Below are 20818 nucleotides of genomic sequence, written 5' to 3' on the forward strand. Positions count from 1 at the left end.
ATATCCTCATAGAGAGGAGCAAACGACTTGTCCAAGATCACAGAGAGCTCGAGCAAAGGGCAAGGGAGTGAGAGCAAAAGTGACAGAGAGAGCAAGATCGAGAACGGGAGGGAGAGCGAGAGAGAGAGCGAGAGAGAGAGCGAGAGAGAGAAAGATCGAGAACGGGAGACAGAGAAACAGAGAACGTGGCGTAGACCCTACATAGCCAAGTTTCCCAGAATCTTGCAGGGTCACCCGTCGTAACCACTGATACTCCAAGTTGAGGTGGCCGGTGCAGTCTTGGCAAGAGCTCACACCAGATACTCTGCAGCAGAGCATAAGCCGCTCTAAGAAAACCTCCTCGTCGGATCCCACGGCTAAAAAAGCCGATGTCAAGGATCTCCCGGAGTAAGTCAAAATCAAGGGCACCCACCCATCCCTCTCTTGCTTGATGACCTGGATTCATCCTCAGCAAAAGCCTGGCCTGATCATTCAGTCTACAAAGGTACACACAAAGCCCCTGGACGGCCTCGGGGAAGACTGGATGCCGGAGGTGACAATTTGGGGACGCACACATCCAACAGTACGAATTGCAATCGGTACGACCCCTGAATGGCAACCGCGGGGAGACCGACATCCAAACTTTCCAGCCAACGGCAAAGGACCATCAGAAAGCAGGAGGTACCGAAACCCATCCGTTTCAGAAAAGAGCATCCGAGAATAATCTTTAGAGAAACCTCAAGAGATATAACGGCAAGGACCACATCAACGTCAGGGAGAAAAACTTACGACATCTGCTTTCACATACATAGGATCGAGCTGCGTGCCTTCCAAAGAGAAAATAAACACAGCAAGACGAGCCACACGGCTGAGTGGGAAGGACACTGGATTTGGACTCCAGTCGTCTCAGGTTCAAATTCTGACTTTGCTAACAACTGGCTACGTATCCTTGGCTGGACAAGTCACTCAACCCTCTTGTTCCAAATACTACGATTTTCTCTCCTCCCCCCCCCCCCATTTTTTTTCTGGTGAGGCAGTTAGGGCCTAGGGTCTCACAGCTAATAAGTGTTCATTGTCTGTGGCTGAACGAAGGTCCGTCTAACTTCAGGGCCACTAATCTAGCCACCGTGCCATCTAGCCGCCCCCTTCTTTTTACCAAAAATACATTTTCCTTTAGTAGGAACTCTTGCCATTAAGATTTAGCTACCCCAGCACTTACTTTGTTCAATGTTCTTTTCAACTAGAAAAAAAGCACATTCACAACTTCTAAACTCACAGAAGACTCTCCTTACCAAGTACGGGAGTACATACTAAGGGAGGAGTATATCTGAAACATTTTCCAGATTCAATGATCTCCCACATGAAGATATTTCAATATCCACTCCCCCCAACGCCCTTATGCCTGGCATCCACAGCCACTATCTTCTGGAGAATGATAGGAAATGTGATATTGTGGGAAGAATATCGCCACTCAACTGGTATTGCTAAAACACAGATGTGACCGTGTTATCCACCCCCACCACGGACGTAAACATCTGTAGCTCATTCTTACATCTAGGATAGACGGAAATGGACTGAACCAGTGATTTCCTCGACATGGGAAAGATGAGGGTGAGAAAACTCCTCCTCCCAATGCAGGTAGTATCCAAGAACAGTCCCGAGCAGAAAGAAGGCAAGTATCTTCCCCTGGACGACGCAGACCACGCGTGGCAAAGGGAGGGCCTTCCCAGCAGAGGGGCCGGCTCTCTCTAGCCATCACACCGTGCTGCCTCGCCCCAAGCCTCCACTTGGGATTTAAAGCCCTCCACAACCTGTCTCCCATCTGCCTTTGCAGACTTATTTCCTGTTTATATTTCCTCTTTGTTCACTCTCCATTCCAGTCAAAATGGCCTGTTTCTAGAACTATGGGACTAGAGGCATTCTAACACCAGTCCCTGGTCCTGCTGTTTGGCCAAGCAAGTGTCCCCATTTGTGTGCACTGCATAGACCCCAACCTTGGAGAAGGCTTCAACCTAATGTGCTACACACACACACATACACACACACACACACACACACACACACACACACACACACTGCTACAGTTATTAGGTCCTCCATTCTACACCTCATTCCATCTACTCTATTCTCCCCCATCTACAGAGCTGCAATTCCTCTTAACACGAGTAAGTGGAGGCCCAAATAAGTGAAGGCATCACAACTCCCAATCAGACCGAAAGCTCCAAGAGGTCAGGGGTTTGTGTCTCATTTAAATCTCTGGATGGGATCGCTCTAGAGCAGTGGTTCTCAAAGTAGGGTCTAGAGAATCCTGGGGATCTCTGAAACCCTTTTAGAGGGTCTATAAATTCAAAAATAGTTTTTATTTCCAATATGGTAAATGTCTAGAAATATAACCCAGATAAACAAAAATGCTTTGGAGAGATCCTCAATCATTTGTAATAGGATAAAGATACTGAAAACAAGTTTGAGAACCACTGCTCTAGAGCATCCATACTACAGAAAGCTGAGTCCTGGTTTGTTTGCTCAAGTATCTTCCTGCTTTGTGGTGTGCCCTTGGAGCCCTGGGCCATTTCTGTCCCCCTCGATCTCACCCACCACAGTCCATCCCAGCTAGCATCACTGATATACCTGCTGCCTGAGAAGCTGCAAAGAAACAAACGATCCCCTGGATCACAGATCGCTTCTGAGTCAACTTCACTGTAAAATAGGAACAACTGATACAGAAGTTGGCCCCAGAACCAATGGGAGCCCTTGGCCTTTTTGAACTAAGGTCTTTCCGGGTCTCAGTTTGTCGGAGGCAATGTCCATTCACTGATTAAGACTAGGAAAGAAATGGGGCAAAGTGGTCTCTTTTACCTACTAAAAAAAAAAAAAAATCCTTACATATATAAAAATCTGGGAGGGGAAAACTCTGGATTTCTGGCCAAAACAGAAACAATCACTATTTACACTCACTCTGAACCACCAGAATCCAAACAATGACCAAGTGAGGCTTGGGCTGGGACCTATTATTGGTGGATCAATGAGAGCCAGAGTGATCTCGGTTTGAGACATGGTCCATGAACAAGAAATCTGGTCCATAAAAAGAGATCTTACTGGGTTTCAGTGATCAAAATGTATATTCCTTTACGCAGAGCACCAGCAGGAATATGATTCCCTATATGGAAGGAAGAAGAGAAGGGAGGGAGGGAAAGAGGGAGGAAGGAAGGAAGGGAAGAAGAAAGGAAGGAAGGAAGGAAGGAAGGAAGGAAGGAAGGAAGGAAGGAAGGAAGGAAGGAAGGAAGGAAGGAAGAAGAAAGGAAGGAAGGAATGGAGGGAGGAAGAAGGGAGGGAAGGAAGGAGGGAAGGAAGGAATGAAGGGAGGGAGGGAGGAAGGAAGGAAGAAAGGAAGAAAGGAAGGAATGGAGGGAGAAAGGAGGGAACGAGGGAAGGAAGGAAGGAAGGGAGGGAAGGAAAGGAGAGAGGGAAAGAAGGAGGGAGCAAGAAGAGGAAGATATTCTTCAAATAACAGAAAACATGTGAGTTGTACCCCAAATCTCTGAATGGATGTTGCCTTGGACAAATTGAGACCTGTTGAAGACCTCAGGTCAAACAGGCCAAGGTCTCCCATTGCACCCGGGGCCATCTCCTGCGTCGCCCTGATCTATATCTCGTCACTGGACCCAATTGGTTCCAGAGGAGCGAGTGGGGCTGGTGACTGCACAGCTCACCCTCCCTTCAATCCAATTCACTTGCAAGTTGGACATCTCCTTCCTGAGATCACGGTCCTCTTTGAGAGCGGAGGACAGACAACAACAAATGACAAGCTCGCCATTCAGGACTCCGGGACATCCCAAACCCAGAGAGGATGGACGGTGATCAGGACGCTCATCATAATGACAGTCATTTATCTCAACAAGGAGATGAAGGGAACATGAAAGGAGATTTTTAAAACGTCTCTTCCATTTCCATATCTCCAAGCAGATTTTCCTTTTCTAGTCACTGCTACATTAGCTTTTTCTCCATTCTATGAAAATGAAAAAGATCATTACCGCCGCCTTCTCTAAAATACCATGATATACCATGATGTCATAATATACCATGAGGTAGAGTTTTTTTAAAAAATCACTGGCCCAGGAGGGCAAAGTTCAGGATTCTAGTTCTGATTCTGTCCCTTCCTTTCCCTGGACCCAACTAGACTAGCCGACCTCTGATCTATCTCTTCCAGGATCCCATGCATGACCTTGAGCCAAGTCACTCACTTCCTCTTCCTAGGCCTTAGTTTCCTGCTCTATGAAATAAGGAGATTGGACTAGATGAATCAACTCTTAAGATCTCAAGAGTAGCCCCTGTGACGCCTCCCATTCTGTTTTATTTAAGTCCATTAAAAGGCCATGGATCCCATAAGGTAACGCTATCATCCCCCAGATGGAGAGCAACTTTTGGTCCTCCCTGGAGAGGAACGGGTCTGGGCTGGGACTGGGTGCTTGCCACCCCTACGTTCCGAAGTCGAATATAGGATTCGAATCCCTCTCCCGATTCTTCTTTTCCCTACTAACCCAACCGTGAGACTGTCTGTGAGTGTGCCACGGTCCCTCAAAATTCCCAAGGGGAATTCCTGGCCACTTCCCCAGAACCAACCAGCAATTAGATCAGAAGCGGAGAAGATAGAGCCAGTTTTCTTTCTTTTGTCTGTTCCCCCCTCCTCTTTGCTGAATTCTAGGGGAAGGGGAATAACATAGCGGCTCCTACCTGAATGGAAACAGCCAAAGGCAGAAGGACCACACACGTCACAGAAGGAGCCTCGGCACTAGAGATAGCAACCTGGGGACACGTTCTCTTTAGCCACAGCAACTCCCGAAACCATGGACTGAAATACGAAGGGCTAGTTGGTTGCTGGCTGGGGCGGGCGGAAGGAGACCCACATGATGCCCATGGCAGCACAGTACAACGGAAAGCCAGCTGGCTTGGGAATCCGAGGACCTGGGTTCAAATTCTTGCTATGATGCTATCTACATACCTGTATGACCTTGAACAAATCCCCCGAACCTCAGCTTCCCCTCTGTAAAATAAGGACGTTACACCAGGTGGTCTCTGAGGTCCCTTCTAGCTTTGGACCTTGGATCTATGTGTGACCTTGGAAATGTCCCTTCTCCTCTACTGACCTTGGTTTCTTCCTCTATAAAATGAGTGGTTTAGACTAGGAAACTTCAGAGGCCCCTTCTAGCTCTAAATCGATGACTGCCTAAGTGACCCTGAGCCACTCACTTGCACTCTGTCCCCGAGCCTCGGTTTCTGCTCTCTGCTCACCTAGCGGAGTAGCCGAGGTCAGAAAGCATAGTCCAACTCCCGGAGGAATCGGGAGAAAAAGCTGAAATCCTCTCTCCGCTTCCTTTCTGAAGCCCCAAGGTCCCTCGGCCGGCTCTTAGAACAGCCCACGTGAAGCGCGCGGAACCGAGCCGGGCCGGAGAATACGGATCACCTTTCAATTAACTGCATGCGGATTATTTGGAGCTCAGCTTTCAAGCTTGCTGGGCTCCCTCTCCTCCTTCCCCACCCCCACTGAAGTCCCTGGCCTTTCCCAACACCCTCCGTCACCGTGCTTGGGGAATGGCGACTGCTTTTAATGTCTGCCCAAGGAGAACAAATTAGGAAGGTGAATCCCCTGGGGAGGGAGGCGGGGGCAGAATAACAAGGCATTTTCCAAAGCCCAAAAAAACAATCCTTGAAAGTTCTCATTCTCAGATTTGGATTTCCCATGCCAGTGGTCTCCTTTACGAGCACAGTTAATGAAAAGCTGTAAACACAAGTAGCAGCTGGGCAATTATCGCTGAAATTGCCCCCCCAAGAAGAGAGGAAAAAAGAACCCCTTCTGGAGGAGGGGGTCTATGGGAATGGAGTGGGGCATACCGTATCAGAGTAGACTCAGACATAGGTTAGTTCTGAAGCGTCCCCTCCTCCTCTCCACCCCCCCCTTTATTGGTGACTCTAATAAAAATTTAAGAGAAAAAACCAATCATTACAGTTCCCATTTCCTTAATCCTTCTAGCTTCCCAAAGCACTTTCCTCCAGACGCCACCCGTGAGGTAGGCGACTGACATGAATCCCGATCCAGGGGTGGAGAAACTGAGGTGCAGTGGAAAGAGCAAAGGGGTAGAAATCCTAGGCCCGACACTCACCACCTGTGTGAGCAGGGACCCTATTTCCCCTTTCCCACCTCAGCTTTCTCCATCCGTAACAGTCAAGATCTATGAGCTGATATATAATCTTACATAAATCGCTTCATCTCGCTGAGACTCAGTTTCCTCTTTTGTAAAATGGGGAGAGGGCTGTGGGGAGGAGGTTGGACTACATGGCTTCTTCTTCTTTTTTTTAATTACTTTTTTCATCTGACATTTGGGATTTCGTGACACAGCTAAGAAAAGTTAAATGTTCAAGGCCGGATTTTTTATGAAACAGCTAGGAAATGTTAAATATCCGAGACTGAATTTGAACTCGGCTCCTCCTGAGTCCAGGAGGGATACTCGATCCACTTCGCCATCTAGCTGCCCCTACTATGTGGCTTCTAAGAGTCCCTTCTGGTTTTAGACAACTGGTGATCTATGGGGCCAGCTGTGTATGATCTTAAACAAGTCGTTTCCCTTCCGTGGCTCTCAGTTTCTCCCTCTAAAAAGTGAGTATAGAACTACAAAGTCTGTGGAAAGGTCCCTTCCAGCTCCTGATCTAGATTCCCGTTAGTCGGAAATAACGTGTCAGAGGAAGGTGTCATCTATCCAATGCCATTCCCCTATCCCCCGGTCTTCTTCCACTTGTTACGGGAAGGAGGGAACTACTCTGGGTGGCGGCTAACTGGAGGGGAGGGAAATCGGGAGCCGCGGACGGGAAGAATCGCGGCTCTCCAGTCAGAGGCCCCGAGTTGGAGTCCCCTCTCTGACACCAAAGGTGTGATGGAAGAACCGTCACTCCGATCACCTCTGGAAAATAGAAGGGTGCCACTAACACCCTGAATCCTAGAGACCCCTTACCCCAAGGGGGATCCATAGGGGAGCTTGGTGAGAATAGCAAGACAGTACTGAAGCAGTAGAAGGGGAATAACCCAACAGATCACCATGTCAGCCTGGGCCAACCAAGCTATAGCTAGCTCAGCAAAAGGGAGGAGAGTCAGATGGCACGGAAAGGCCTGAATCTCTGTTGCTTGAGCCCTAGCTTTGCAGCTTGCTACCAGCGTGCAAGGTCTCAGTTTCCCTCTTTTGTAAAATGAAAGGATCACAGATCTAAGTGGAACCATCTCCAGAAGAAAACTGAGTCAAGTAACTAGGATCATGGAACTCAAGCTGGAAAAGATTTCAGCAGCCATGCTGAAAGTCCAATCCTCTGACTTCACAGAGGAGGGGATCAAGGTTAAGTGCTTTGTCCAAGGCAGAATTTGAATCCAGGTTCTCTGCCTCCAAAGCCTTTCCATTGGACAAAGCTATTGGACTCTTTCCACTGCATGACGCTATCTCCTGATGACCTCTAAGGTCCCTCCCACTTCTAAAGGCCAAGCCTGGGTCTTGCCATTTTACAGATTCCATCACCCAGTGGCTGATTGGTGGCGTTGATGTGAGGAGTGGGGGTGGGGATGATTCATCCCGTGGCCCAACAAGAATTGAGATTTGGCCACTCTCCCCATCCCAGCCACCCCTGACACGGCAGAACCTGAGCAAACCCTCACATGGTGCTAGCACGGAGATCTCCAAAGAGCTCCAACTTAATACCCAAACGCTCCAAGGTCTGTTTCTTAACGGATGGCCAAGAAGGCAGCCCAGTTCTGTGTGCTGGTCGGCTTGACCGGTGCTTTCTGGGCCTCTCCTTTGAGGGTCTCCCGCCTCACACGTTGGGACCGGTAAATTACGAATACAATCCCCACCCCTTCAAATGGGCCATAAGTCAGTAAATGTGAGATGGGGGGGGGGGGGGGGGAATGGACTCCGACACTCGGCCATTTCAAAGCCATTCTACTGTTTTAAATGGATCGTGGATGGCCAAGCCTTGTGTTGCAAACTGAAGAAGCCTGCGACCGTACACACGAATTATAGCCGAGGAAACACGTAACCTCCCCAGAATTCAACTTTCACCCATTAGGAGCTCCCCTTCCCTGGCCGCCCCCACCCCGGCCAGCTCAGAAAACCAACCGGAGGCGCAAGAGGTAGAGTTTCAGCATTCAATTAGCATTCCTTCAATCAAAGCAGTAACGACGCACGAAGTATGAGCTTTTAGGCTGGAGAATACCACGAGGACACAGCTGACGGTTCTGGGGCCGTTGGAAAGCCACTTCACCTACAGTCTCATACCACGACAACCCTGGGGGGAGGGGGGATGCTATTATTATCCCGGCCAGGCTGTACAGGAAGAAACTGAGGCTTATGGGCCAGCCTCGGGTCACAGCTCCCAAGGATCCAAAGGGAGGGAAAGCACAATAATGATAGCTGACATCCGTACGGCACCCGGGGGCCGGCCGGGCACCAGGAGCGCCTTGGAGAAGCTGGGCAGCCCAGGGCAGAAGCCACCAGGAAGCAGCCTCAGGAGGCCGGGCCCAGTCTTGGGACACCAGGCTACTTCTAAGCACCCTCACAGAACCGCTTGTTCCGGGAACAGTCCATCAATATAATAGAACCTAACACCAACTACCCCTGTTTTCAAAAGGAGACTGGGAAGGAGAGGGGTCAGCATGGGGAGGTGGGGGGGGGGGGTCGGGAAATCAATGACTTGTCCAGTCATACAGCTAGTAAGCATCTAAGGAAGGAAATTAAGAGCTAGGGTGGAATTCGAACCCAGCTCCTCCTGACTCCCAATCTAGCTCTACGGACCACTTCTAGTTTCACTCTTGCTGCCAACAGTCCAGCAGTCATGGGATCGCATCTAACGCCAAAGGCAAGGTTAAGAAATGATTTCCTCTAGTCAAGGTCTCGGAGCTTCTGTCCCCTACATCTTATCACGCACTAGAGACCTTCCTCTTCCCTCCCTCCCCATCTATTTCACGTCCACTTATCTCTAGCTCACCCAGAGCCCCATTCCTCCCCGACCCCAAGGAACGCCTCCCCACTTCCTATGGCTATTCCAGCCGAGGCCCAGACTAGCTCGACCCAAGGGATGATGTCTCCCGCCTGGCGTTCAGCTCCCTCCGGGCATCTCCTCCACTCCTTATCTTAAGCTTCTCTCCCGTTTGCAGATCTGGAGAATGGGCACTTCCCGGTCAAATCAACCAACCGGTCGATTCATCAAGCTCCACAGTGTGAAGCACCATCCTCACAGGCAGAAGTAATAAGGATTTATATAGCACCGGGATTATCTCATTTGAGCTGTTACAGCAACCCTGAGAAACGGGTGCTGCTATTATCCCCATTTTACAGATGGGGAAACTGAAGCAGCTTAAGTGATTTGCACAGGGTCACACAGCTAGACAGCTTTTGAGGCTGAATCTGAACTCGTCTTCCTGACTCTGGGTCCAGGCTATTCTCTCCCCTGCTTCCCAGTGGGATAATTTTTCTATTCAAAGTTTTCCAAATTTTGTTGTGACCCGTGGGCTGTTGGGTCCTTCCCGCCCCCTTGCTTTCCATTAGGGTCAAAGGCTTTCGAGTGGGAAGGAACACTGGCATTCAACCTCCTCATTCTACAACTAAGGAAAGTGAGCCCTGGAAAAGTTAGATAACAGTGCGAATGAAGCTGGGTTTGGAGTGCAAATCCTGCCTCATTCAACTAGCTATATGACCCTGCTCGGCTCACTTCGCTATGGTCTGCCTCCGATGACAGCACCCATCTCCCAGAAGTCCAACTGAGACAATTTACGCAAAGTACTTTAGTGAATGAACCCAATCACACGGAAGCAGCATCTTTTATAAGAATCAGTCCTTCCCCTGAAGGCTATTCAGTAGGGCAGCTTGTTACCTGAGGCACAGCTCTAACCCTTAGGAAGGGTTAGAGTAGAGTGCCGGGTCTGTCATCTTCCGGAGTTCAAATCTGGCCTCACACACTTACTGACTGTGTGACCCCGGGAAGGTCATTTCACCTCATCTGCCTCGGTTTCCTTGTGTGAAATGAGCCGGAGAAGGAAATGGCAAACCATCTAGTACTTTTGCCAAGAAAACCCCAAATGCAGTCCCAGAGAATCGAACGCAGCTTAAAGGAACGATGATGACAAAATCCTTAGGGGTTTTCCATTCTATCGCACCTAAATCTTCCTCAACTCCCAGCCGCTCTTTCCTTTGGCCAAACGACACTGACCCCACACGTCTACGGGTGAGCCCCACAGACGCTCAAAGCCCATCTTGTCTCCCCTAAGTTTTCTCCGGACTAAACGCGCAAACAATCCCCTACGCTGATCCTCACTATATAAGGTTGTTTGGGGAATATATTCTAGCTTCAAAAGCAGAGATTTCATCTACTCCAGTTCCCTCGTTTTACAGAGGGGCCAAGTGAGGCCCAGAGAGAAAACCGTCCAAGCTAACGCATGGGGTGAGCCAAAGAACGAGGATTCAAAACGAGGTCTCCTCTCACCCGAAGGTCAGTAAGCTGGCTACATCATGTTAGACCCGTAACATCTGTCCTAAAATACAGCTCCCAGAATGGATCTTTTTGGATCACGACTGTCATTCAAAGTGTTAATTTTCTCATTTGAAATTTTAATCAGCTTGAGATCTAGGCCTTCATCCAAGTCACTGATTAAAATGTTGAGTTAGACAAGTTATACGAAGTTGAGGAGAGAGCCCTGTGGCACTCCACTAGAGACTTCCCTCTACATTGGCACAGATCCATTGGTCTGGATCGTTCAAATATAAACAGAAAATCTCTCTATCCAGAGTCCCAAGTCCTTCACGCACTTGTGTCCTTCCACCCGGATCTCCATATATTCTTCGATCCAGTGCCACTGACCTCCTGACTGTTCCTCACACAAGACATCTCCCACCTCCAGGTATTTTCCCTGGCTGCCCCCCTTCCCCACGCCTGGAAAGTTCACTCCCACTTCCCACTCTCTGGCTTTCCATTAAGTCACAGCTAAAATCTCGCCTTCTTTAGGAAGCTTGATTCCCTTCTCCTGAATCTTAATCTTCCCACTGAGATCTCCAACTTCTCATCTGTACCTACTCATTTGCACGTCATCACTCCCATTAGAACGGGAGCTCTCTGAGCGCAGGAACTGTCTTCTGCCTTCCTCTGTATCCCCACTGCTTAATATAGTACTCGGCACCTCGTTAGGTGCTCAATAAACATTTATGACCAACTCATGCAAATAGTTGTGAGCCCGCCACTCCGTGCCATGTACCTAGCAGCTGACATCTTTCCATCCTGCCTGCAAGGCAGTGCCTAATATCTGGGGGAAATGGAGGCTGGCTGAAAGGAAGAGCCAATGCACGGCCTTCCCCACAGAGGCAAAGCTTCACCTCCCCCAGGAGGACCAGCTGAATCAATTGCTTACTCTAATTTTCACCTGCTATCCACTCCTCCTTTGCTCTTTAGACTTTGCTAGCCTGTGGAACTTCACCAAAAAGTCTCCCATTCCCTTAGGAGGAAAGCCCTTGCTTCCCAAGTACTTACCCTTCTCCAGCTCAATTCGAACCCCTGCTTAGAGAATCTCCACGGTGGGAAGGGCCCTCGCCCCTCGAGCAGACCAACTCCCATCACCCCAGTGACAGAGAACTCGCTACTCTTGGAGTCGGCTCAGTTCACGGGCGCTACAGCTCAAAGGGATCTCAGAGATCATGGGAAACACATCTCTGCCTCCAAAGGAGCACACGAAGCCGCACGGTTCCATTAGAAAGTTTTTCGTTCGACCGGATTCTGATCTGCCTCTTGTCTTTGTATGAAAGTTAAAGGATTTCCCCCCAATTTTCTGACTTGACTTTGGAAAACTCTCTCCTGGAAAGTTCAGGAACTCCCTCTAGCTCTTACCAGGACCTGCCACACAACCCCCACCTGCCACTATCAATTACCACTTCCTTCCTCCCTCACTGTCCAGCCAATGTAAGAAGGCCTCCCTTTCCTGCCGTCTCTCTTTGCCCTCCTATCATATAGTCAAGTCATTTTCTCCCCTCTCATCCTGTCCCCTTGAAGGAATCTGCCCTCCTCTTCACCTCCCCCCCACTACCACCGGACCAATAAGGCTATAAGAGTTTGTCATTTGGAATAGCCTGAATAGCTCCCCCCCCAATCTCCACTACTTCAGAAATCCCACAGTAAGAGAAGCAGAAATAATCTAACAAAAATAAGCAATATGTGGTAGCAGGGAGAACTCAGGCTTCAAAGCCGAGAGGGCCTGCAGTCTTGGTCTCCATCCCTCAGTTTACCTCTCGGGGCCTCGGTTTGTCTCTCTGTAGATGAGGGCACGGGGTGAAAGAAGTTTCCTCTGAGGTTAGCCCTGCCAGCTCCGATCCCCCTAACTTGTAATCATGATTCTCAGCAAGCCCCCCCGGCTTTCCCATGACAACGTGGCCCCTCATGGAGGATAAAAGGCATGTGGGTCGCCTCTGGCTGCCCTCTGGGAGTTTCGGCGGGGATGCCTTCCCCCTCACGCCCTCATTTCTACAAGGATCACCCTCCTCTTGGAACCACCCGACCGGGACCCCCGCAGAGTGGCTTCCTGGGCCCAAGGCAGGAAGCCAAGGTCTGCTTAGCTTCACTCTCTCCATGGCTTCCTCCCCACCCTTCCAAGGTTGTGCTCTCTCCCCACTGGCCTCTCAGAAAGAGCTGTTCTTCCCTAGGCCCTAATTCAGACATCCCTGTCACCAGCTCTCAGGTCCCTCCTCTCCCCCTCCCCCATCAATCACTTCCTGAATCCCATTCTTCTCAGTTCCAGAATGGAAACTGCCCCCCCCCTGCCAAAAAATCATTACTGCCCACTCCACCTAGCCCTGTGTGGCCAGGCCCAGAAACTCAGGTTTCTGCCCAGCCCCAGAGCTCACCACGTGCCTCTCAAACTATATACACCACACAGGCTGAATGAGGATTCTTTCTTTAGAGCTTTTCTGGCTCCACTTAGTAATTCATTCTTCTCATCTCCCCTTTCTGATACTGCCATTCTCTTTTTACTCTGCCCCAGGGATGCTGCAGTTCTCTCCCCCCCAGCCCTCCCCCTCCCCCCTACCCTATCCCCACAGTCCACTAGCCCGAGTAACCGCCATTCTGTTTACTTTTCTCCAAACATCATTCATCTGAGCCTACCTTTCCCCAGACCTCAGCTGGTCTGAGAAGGTGGGCTGGCCATGTCTTTTTGATCATGATGATGACTCTTTTTGGTGCTGCCATCCAGCCACCTGGGCCGCCCCCCCCTTCAGTCTGAGGCTGCCCCCTTCTCCCCACCCCCATATCTCAGTTCTCTCTCCCCAACCCCCTCTCCCCTTCGGAGTGATGGTCAAAGCTGGCCTCGGAAGCTGGATGAACCTGGCGTTTCCTTACAACAGCTCCAGCCCAGATCATCTCTTAACAGCCTAACGAGCGTCCTTTTGGGGGGCTAAGCCCCAAGGCAAAGTATCCTAAGAGCCAGCCCCACGGAGCCTCTGGGCCATCCAGAGATCACAAACGAGGGTACCAGGTGGCCTACCTGTGTCTGGGGACCCCCTAACTTCTCGTTCACCCCTCTTACTCTGGGGGCCTCACTCTGGGAGCTATCTGTGACTCCCCCTTCCCCAAATTGCGGCACCTTTCAACGAACTCTCGCCTGCTTTTGAGTAGGACTGGGCGGGCAGCCCCGACTGAACTGGGTCACCGGTGGCAGGCCCAGGTTGCTGCCCGCCCCCCCTCCAATCGATCCCATCGTGGCATATAACACCAGGTTGGCTGCTCCTTCTCCCTAAAATTGATCCAATCTTTGTATAAACCAGCCCTCCCCTCCAATGAGTCTGCCGTTGTTCTGAGGGCCCCTCCCAGCTCCGGCCAGGACGTCCCTCCCGTCCCGTCTTCCCCTCTCTGAGACCCCGGCGCTTCAGGCCCCCTCCCCCTCCCCCCCCCCCCACTCGCCTCCATCCACGATTCCGGATCCCTCTCTGGGCCCGGGTGCCCTCCTCGGACTCGGCTCGGTCCCATTCAGGAACCCCGGGCGAAGACTCTGCACCAGCTTCCCCCACCGCCCCCCTCCCAGGCCCGTCTCGGGACCCCACCCACCCCCTCCGTCCGCTGAGCTCCGTTCCGTCCCGTCCCTTTTTCCCTTCCCCCTTCCTCTCTCTCCCCGCACCTCGTCCTCCATGCACTCGGCCCCCGGGGCTCCTTGTCTTCTTCGTCCCCGCTCGCTCGTACCGCCCCCCGTCGGGGACTCCACCCCCCGCTAGCCCCCGCCCCCGGGACAGCCCACTCCCCACGGCCCGGCCGTTGCCGGCGCCCTCTGGCCCGGCACGGGACTCCCCCGGGCCTCCCCTTCCCCGCCCAGCGCCCGGCGGCGGCGGCGGCAAAGGCGGTCGCGCGAGCGAGCAGCGGCAGCAGCCGACGGAGAAGCAGCGGCCGCCGAAACACTGGCGGCAACAGTAGAAACGGCGGCGGCGGCAAAGGCGGCGGCGGCAACAGCGGCGGCAGCGGCGGCGGCGCAGCGCCGCCCCGGCCGGTCCGGCCCCGCCCCGCCGCCCCACGCCCCGCCTGGCCCCGCCGCCCGATTTCGCCCCCCAAACCTCGCTCGGGGATTCCCCCCTCCCCCAGCCACTCCAAAGCCGCTCCCGCCCGCCCTTCCGAAGCCGAGCCGACCCGGGCGCTACCGAGCTAGCCCCCTTCCCTTCCGTTCCCTTCCGTTCCCTTTCCTCTCCTCTCCTCCCCAAGGGCGGCAGCAATTTGCCCCTGCTCTCCCGCCCCCCCAACACACACCAGTCCGGCCTCCGGCTCCGGCGTCCAGCCCTCCTCCATGCCTCGGCTTAGGAGGTGGGAGGGGCGCTGCCAAGTGGTACCTTCTCGTGGCCAGGGCTGAGGGCAACCAGCCCGACTTCCGTACGGTCCGACCTCTCCCCAATCAAGCCCCGTCCCTGCGGGGCCCCCAGGGCCAGAGGAAGGGAGCCCAGGTGTTCCTAGGCCACCCTGGCTTTCTTTGCCAGGGACTCAGGTAATTGTCCCTAACCCCAGAAGATTAGTCCCGATCTACCCCCTCCCCAAACTAGCGACCCTCCTTCCTTGCTGGCCCTTCACCCCGGGAAGGAGGGGCCGCTAGCACCCTAGCCGGGTACAGCCTTCTTTAAAGGGTAGGGGCTATTTTCTCTGCCACCTTCTTCGAAAGCCTACCAGACCAACGACCACTCCCCCTCGGGCCGACGCCTTCCTTCTCCCTCTCCTTCTGCTGCTGCCCAGCCCCAGCCAGGGCCCGGGGCACAGGGCAAGTTGCGGGCCGCCGCCGTCTCTCCCCCTCCCCCTTAAACCCAACACTTCGTCTTCCAGGTAGCAGGGCCACCACATCACCCCCTGCCCGTTTCCATGGAGACCCCCCGCCCGGCCGGAGAAAAGGCTCGGATCCGCGGCTCCGCTCCTCTCCCCACAGGGGAACAAGTCTCACCTGGCCTGGGGTTGGGGAGGACGGGGGTACCGCGCAGGGCTGGGAAGTGGAGTGGAGTACCGAGGAGTGGGGTGTCCCGGGGGAGAGAAGGGGAGGGGCGGGGCGCGGGCACAGCCCCGGCCCCGAGAGAGCGCTATGTCCGGGGACACAACGCAGAGAAGGACGCCGCCCGCCCACCGGTCCCCAGGCTGGGGGGAGAACGGCGGCTGGCCAAGGGCTGGCTCGGACGCGAGCGAGCGGAGTAAGGCGAGGCGAAAAGCCGGGGGAACCCGAGCAACGGGCTCCGAAGGGTGGAAGAAATTTCGGAAAAAAAAAATTTAAATTAAAAAAAAAAAAAAAAAAAAAAAAAGACGCACCTGTTCCCGGCTCGGCGGGGCTTGGCCGGGCTCGGTTGGGCTGGGCTGGGGAGCTCGGCTCAGGCCGCCACCCCGGCTCCCTTTGGCCGCCCGCCCCGGCCCCGGCGACGCCGCCACTCGCTGCCCGCTCCGCGCTCGTACCGCCCTAGCCCCCCTGCTCAGCACCACCGACCACCAACCAACCACCAACCTCCAGCTCGGGCTCGGGCTCCGGCTCGTCCTCTTCTCCTGCTGCTCGCTCTCCTCCTCTCCGTCCTCCTCGCTGTCCTCCTCTTCCTCCTCCTCCTCCTCTTCGTCGTCGTCGCCCTCCTCCTCCTCCTTCCTCTCGGTGCTGGCTGGCGGCGGGTCGGACTCTAGGAACTGCCAGGGGAAGAAGGGAGGGCTCAGCAAAGCTGAAGGGAGGCAGAGACACACACTGGCAGCCGCGGCAGCCAGCGAGCCAGCGAGCGAAAGAGTGAGGGGGAGAGAGGAGCGGAGCGCTGTATCTCTGTGCGTGCGCGTATGTATGTGTGTATGCGTGTGTGTGTGTGTATGTGTGTGTATGTGTGTGCGAGCACAGCCTTCGGAGTGGGTGCCGGGCGCGGGGCGCGACGGGAAGTGCAGTCCGGCCGGCGATGCGAGCCTCGTCGTGCCCCACTCTGGGAGACTACAGCTCCCACAATGCCCCAGGTTTGGGGTGGGGGGAGAAGAGGAGTAGGGGGGAGGAGAGAGGGAGGGACAAGAGCAGGGAGCAAGCGGCGGCGAAGGGGGCAGAGCCAAAGCAGCCCCAGTGACACAGGGAGGGGTGGAGGGGGGGGGAGAATTGGGGGGGAGTTGATCGCTGTGCGGACGGAGCGGATTCCGGAGAGGGAGAGAGAGGCAGCGGTGGCTGCAGCAAGCCGGGCAAAGAGCTAGACTCCCAAGAGAGGCAGAGGTGCTCTCGATCCAAATGGGTGGGAGAGACCCACGCCCCCCCCTCCTTACAGTCACCCTAGAAAGGGAGAGAATTAAGAAGGAAAGAGGGCAGAAGGAGAAAGGTGGGAGGTCACTGGCCCAGAGCTAGGGATCTCTCAATATTTTCTAACAAGCCCCCCACACCCCCAAGAGCCCTCACTTTGCTGGGCCCTTCGATGCCCAATCCAGTGTGCAGATCCCGAGACCCGAGACCTCCCCCGCCGGGCAGCACTGAGCAGTCGCACTCAGTCCCCTCCTCCCTGGGGCCTGAGGGAGGCTCCCCTAGCTGGCTGGGCGTGACTCCCCCTTCCTCTGACACCCCCCCAGTAGCCACCACCTCCCCCAGCACTATCTCCCCTCAAAAAATTCCTTCTTGCGCTGGGAGGGGCTCTCCTCTCTCTCCATCCCTCGGGAAACAGGAGTCACTCCGGAGGGGCTTCCCCGGTCTCCCCTTATTCTTGCCCTCCCACCGACTTACCTAAGTAATTCCGGGGGCGACCCGAGTTTCAGTGGTGACCACTTTCCTTTTACGAGATTGACCGTCCTCAGACACGCCGACCCTTTGGAGAAACAGGGAGACGCATAAATACCCCCCCTTCTTTTTCTCCGATTCCAGTGGAAACAGCTCCGAGGAAAGGGGGGCGGTGGTAGTGAGGAGGGGGGGAATCCTAATCCCTAATCACCCATCCCAGGCGTAGAGATACGGGGAGTCGTCCCTATCCTTGAAATCCATCAAATCTCTGTGGTAGGGATGGGGGGGGGGGGAGAGAAAGAGCATTGGGTCAGGAGAGACGATCCAGACCCCAGCGTTTGGGTGACTCGATCCGATCCTGGATCCAAGGAGAAGAAGGCGTAGACTATCTGAATAAGGCTGTCGCCCGCAGGAGGGGAAATCTGCCCCACCTGCCCCCCACTCCCCCCAGCCTCGTTCCCCGGGGAGAATCAGATGGACGAAGGGGTGAGAGGGAGGGCCGGCAAGCCCCAGAGCTGCCTCCGGGTAGGTCGGCGCCCCCACCCTCAAGAGGAAGACTCCAGATGCCGAGGGTGGGGGGCCGCGGGGGGCCAGCACAATCGGAGGCGGCGTCTGGACTCTTTTCCCGGAATCACCTCCCCGAGCACCGTCTAACACTCGTAGTTGCTTACCAGTCAATCCCCCGTCCCTCTTAGTGCGCGGGAGGCAGGCGGTCGAGGCCGGGGAGCCCAGGGCACAAACTCCGCGGAAGCTGGCCTTCTCCGCCGGGCCGGCCGCCCGCCGCCCGCCGCAGCCGCCGCCGGCCTCGCTCTCTCACTCCGTCCCTCCCTCCCTCCGCTCCGAGCCCCGAGGAGAAGGAGGAGGAGGAGGTAGGCAGGCAGGCAGCTAGCTACCTTCGCTCTGGCCGGGTCCGGACCCTGAGCCTAACTACACGCCCCTAGCCTGCCCCACCCCCTGCTCCCCCTCCCCTCGCGCCCGGCCCTGCCTCTCGCACCGCCCCGCCCTAGTCCCCGGTCCGGATCCCAGCAAGTGCCCGGGCTCGGGCTCACCCCCCCCACCCCCGGGCTGGTCCAGCCCCGCCTCATCTCTCCCCACCCCCCACAGACAGAAAAAGAAAGCCTTGGCCACTTGGCGCCCCAGCTCCCTTGGGGGCTCGATTCAGGCCCCCCCCAGCCCCCGGTTAGAGTCGGTGTCCGACTATCTAGACTAGCCCAGGCCTGGCCCTTTGCCCACCACCCCCTCCCCCGCGCGGTCCAGGTCCAGGTCCGGTCCGGCCCTGCCCGCTGCCTCCCTCCCTGCACGAGGGCTCGGTCCACGCAGGCTCCCGAGCAGGGCGGAGGGTGTCTTGGCTTGCAAGTTTCTTTCTTTCCTCCCCCCCCTCCGCCTCCGCCCTGACCCCCGCTGCAGGGCCGGGCCGCTCCCCCGGGACTCGGCCCCGCGGCGCCCCCTCACCTGGGCAGCGCCCCCCAGCCGCTGGCGCAACTTTCCTCCTCACGCCGGGGAAAGCGGGGAAGGGAGGTGGCGGCGGTGGCGGCGGCGGCGGCGGCGGCGAAGGAGGAGGGAGGGGGGGGGGGCTGGGATCAGGCCGCTGAGCTCCGGGAGGACACGTGGGGGAGGAGGGGGAGGAAGGGGGGACGGGCCTGCGATTCTCGGGGCTCCCCTAGCCGGCTTTAGGGAAGACGGAACCTCCTTGGGTCACCGCAGACCCCGCACAGGCCACCTCGGGGGCCAGTCCGGGGCTCCAAAGGAGGTGGGGGGACCGCGAGCAACGCCGCTGGCGGCCCGAGAGCTTTACGTGCGCCTCTCCCCCGTTTTCTCCGGGAACCTGGGGGGGGGGAGAGGGACGCTTAGAAGGTGGTATTCGGCCTTGCATTCGGGAGCTGGGGGGGAAGCCCCCAGCCGAACGCCCCGCCCCGCGCCCCCCCCGGGCTCCCCGCACACCCACCCGAGACGGCCTCCGTGCGTGGCTCCGGCGTTGGGCACCGAGGACGCCCGCGGGCGCAGCCCCAGCCCCTGCGCTTAAGTGGGACAGGTGCTGGGGAAGGGAAAATGCCGGGGCTCGCCTCGCCTCGCCTCGCCTCGCCTCTCCTCTCCACGCCTCGGCCCGGCCCACCCCTCGTGGAAGGCTGGCCCGCCGCTGAGCCCCTGGCGGGCCCTCCAAGTCAGGCTCGAGTCTTGGAGGGGGGGAGGGGGGAGGGGGCGAGGAGGAGGCGAGGGATGAAAGGTTGGTCTGGAAAGAGCTCGCCTGCCCTGCTCTGTGGGCGAGGAGAGCCCGGCTCCCAGTCCTCGGGCCCCTCCAGGCAGCCTCCGAATGCGCCAGTCCCCAGCCCCTCGCCCTAACTCCCCACCTCGAGAAATCCATTACATATGTGTTTATTATACAAACGCATCCCAGGGATTTCTGGCTTGCCAAGCTTTCGGGCCACGTTCAAACTCGGATGACTTTACAACTCAGAGAAGGAGAGCTCGAGAAGCTGGGAGCTGCCTGCTCCTCTTGCAGCCTTCTCTGCAGCTCCAACCTGCAAGGAACATCGGGGACTTCAAAGGCATCACCTCGGCAGGCTCGAGGGTGCTGGGGGAGGCTGGGAACACTTCCTGGAGCGTTCAACGCTCCGGCTCATGAAGAGCCCCCCCAATGGCATGGATGCCAACCATATATATGGCCAGAGAGACCCTGATGTGAGCGTGTATACCTCCACGCCGATAGAAACAAATCGGAGACACATTCCCACTGGAAGCACGCTTCCCTTCCCTCTCTCTTCCCCCCCCCCCCCTTCCCTCTCCTGGACCCAGAGGATCCAGTCCCTCGCTAACCATCTCTTCTAGTGAGTGAGATGTGCATCCTGGTGTGCCTTCTCACCTCAGCAAGGACCAGGAGTGGGGTTTTTGTGGGGGGCAAAGAGGGGTATGGGTCCTGGGGCGCTCCCACCGCTAGGCCATTGGAAATTGATTGTCTTCCATCATGAGTTCTCCTTTGCTCTGGCCCAAAGCCTTAAGTCCCATCTCTCCCCCTCCTCCCCACTGCTAACTTGCTCTCCCACACTATATCCCTTTGTAGAGTCTACATAGGACTTGTTCTGTTTCCCCATCTTGATTTTTCCCTCTGGGGCCTGACCCAAATAAAGGTCATCCTCACCTTTTCAGTTTGGTCTCCCAACTTGGTCTACAGGGCACAAAACTGAAGTGGGGATTTGGAAATAACTGCCTTGCTGTGGCTAATATAGGCAGCCAAACTGGTTTTAGAAATCAAATTCAAAGAATGCTTTGGGATCTGACAAATCAAGCCCCCCCCCCACCTCAAATCACCCCGATATAGACCAGCTGTCTACACAGATTTGAATTAACTAGGTAATGACTGGGTTTCTACTCTGGCTATCATATTGAGGTGACCTCCAAATATCTGCACACCTGCTCACGTCTGCCCTATATGTTCTGGCCAGTTCAAATGAATTTAATTCGGCATTCACCAGAAGGTTAGAACCGAGAGGTAGCATCCGGTCCAATCCCCTTGATTTGCAAAGGTGGGAAGTGAGGCCTAGAGAGATTCGGGGGCTGGTCGCTTAATCGCCCGGTGACAAAGTTGGGCTTCCAATCCAGGCA

General features: G+C 55.2%; 1 protein-coding gene across 3 annotated transcripts in view; it reads right to left on the reverse strand.

Annotated features, from left to right (window-relative positions):
* The window catches only part of BCORL1 (BCL6 corepressor like 1), a 65867-nt gene extending 48560 nt beyond the window's left edge, over positions 1-17307 (reverse strand). For 2 of the 3 annotated variants that reach the window (XM_051967888.1, XM_051967885.1), the window contains exon 1: positions 16004-16331. The gene's annotated coding sequence lies outside the window, so the exon portion shown is untranslated. Of the gene's footprint in view, positions 1-16003; positions 16332-17224 lie in introns of those variants that run through there. The other variant, XM_051967886.1, reaches the window with a different exon arrangement.
* Positions 17308-20818: the final 3511 nt, after the last annotated feature.

Source organism: Antechinus flavipes, chromosome X (assembly GCF_016432865.1).
Source record: "Antechinus flavipes isolate AdamAnt ecotype Samford, QLD, Australia chromosome X, AdamAnt_v2, whole genome shotgun sequence".
Classification (NCBI taxonomy): domain Eukaryota; kingdom Metazoa; phylum Chordata; class Mammalia; order Dasyuromorphia; family Dasyuridae; genus Antechinus; species Antechinus flavipes.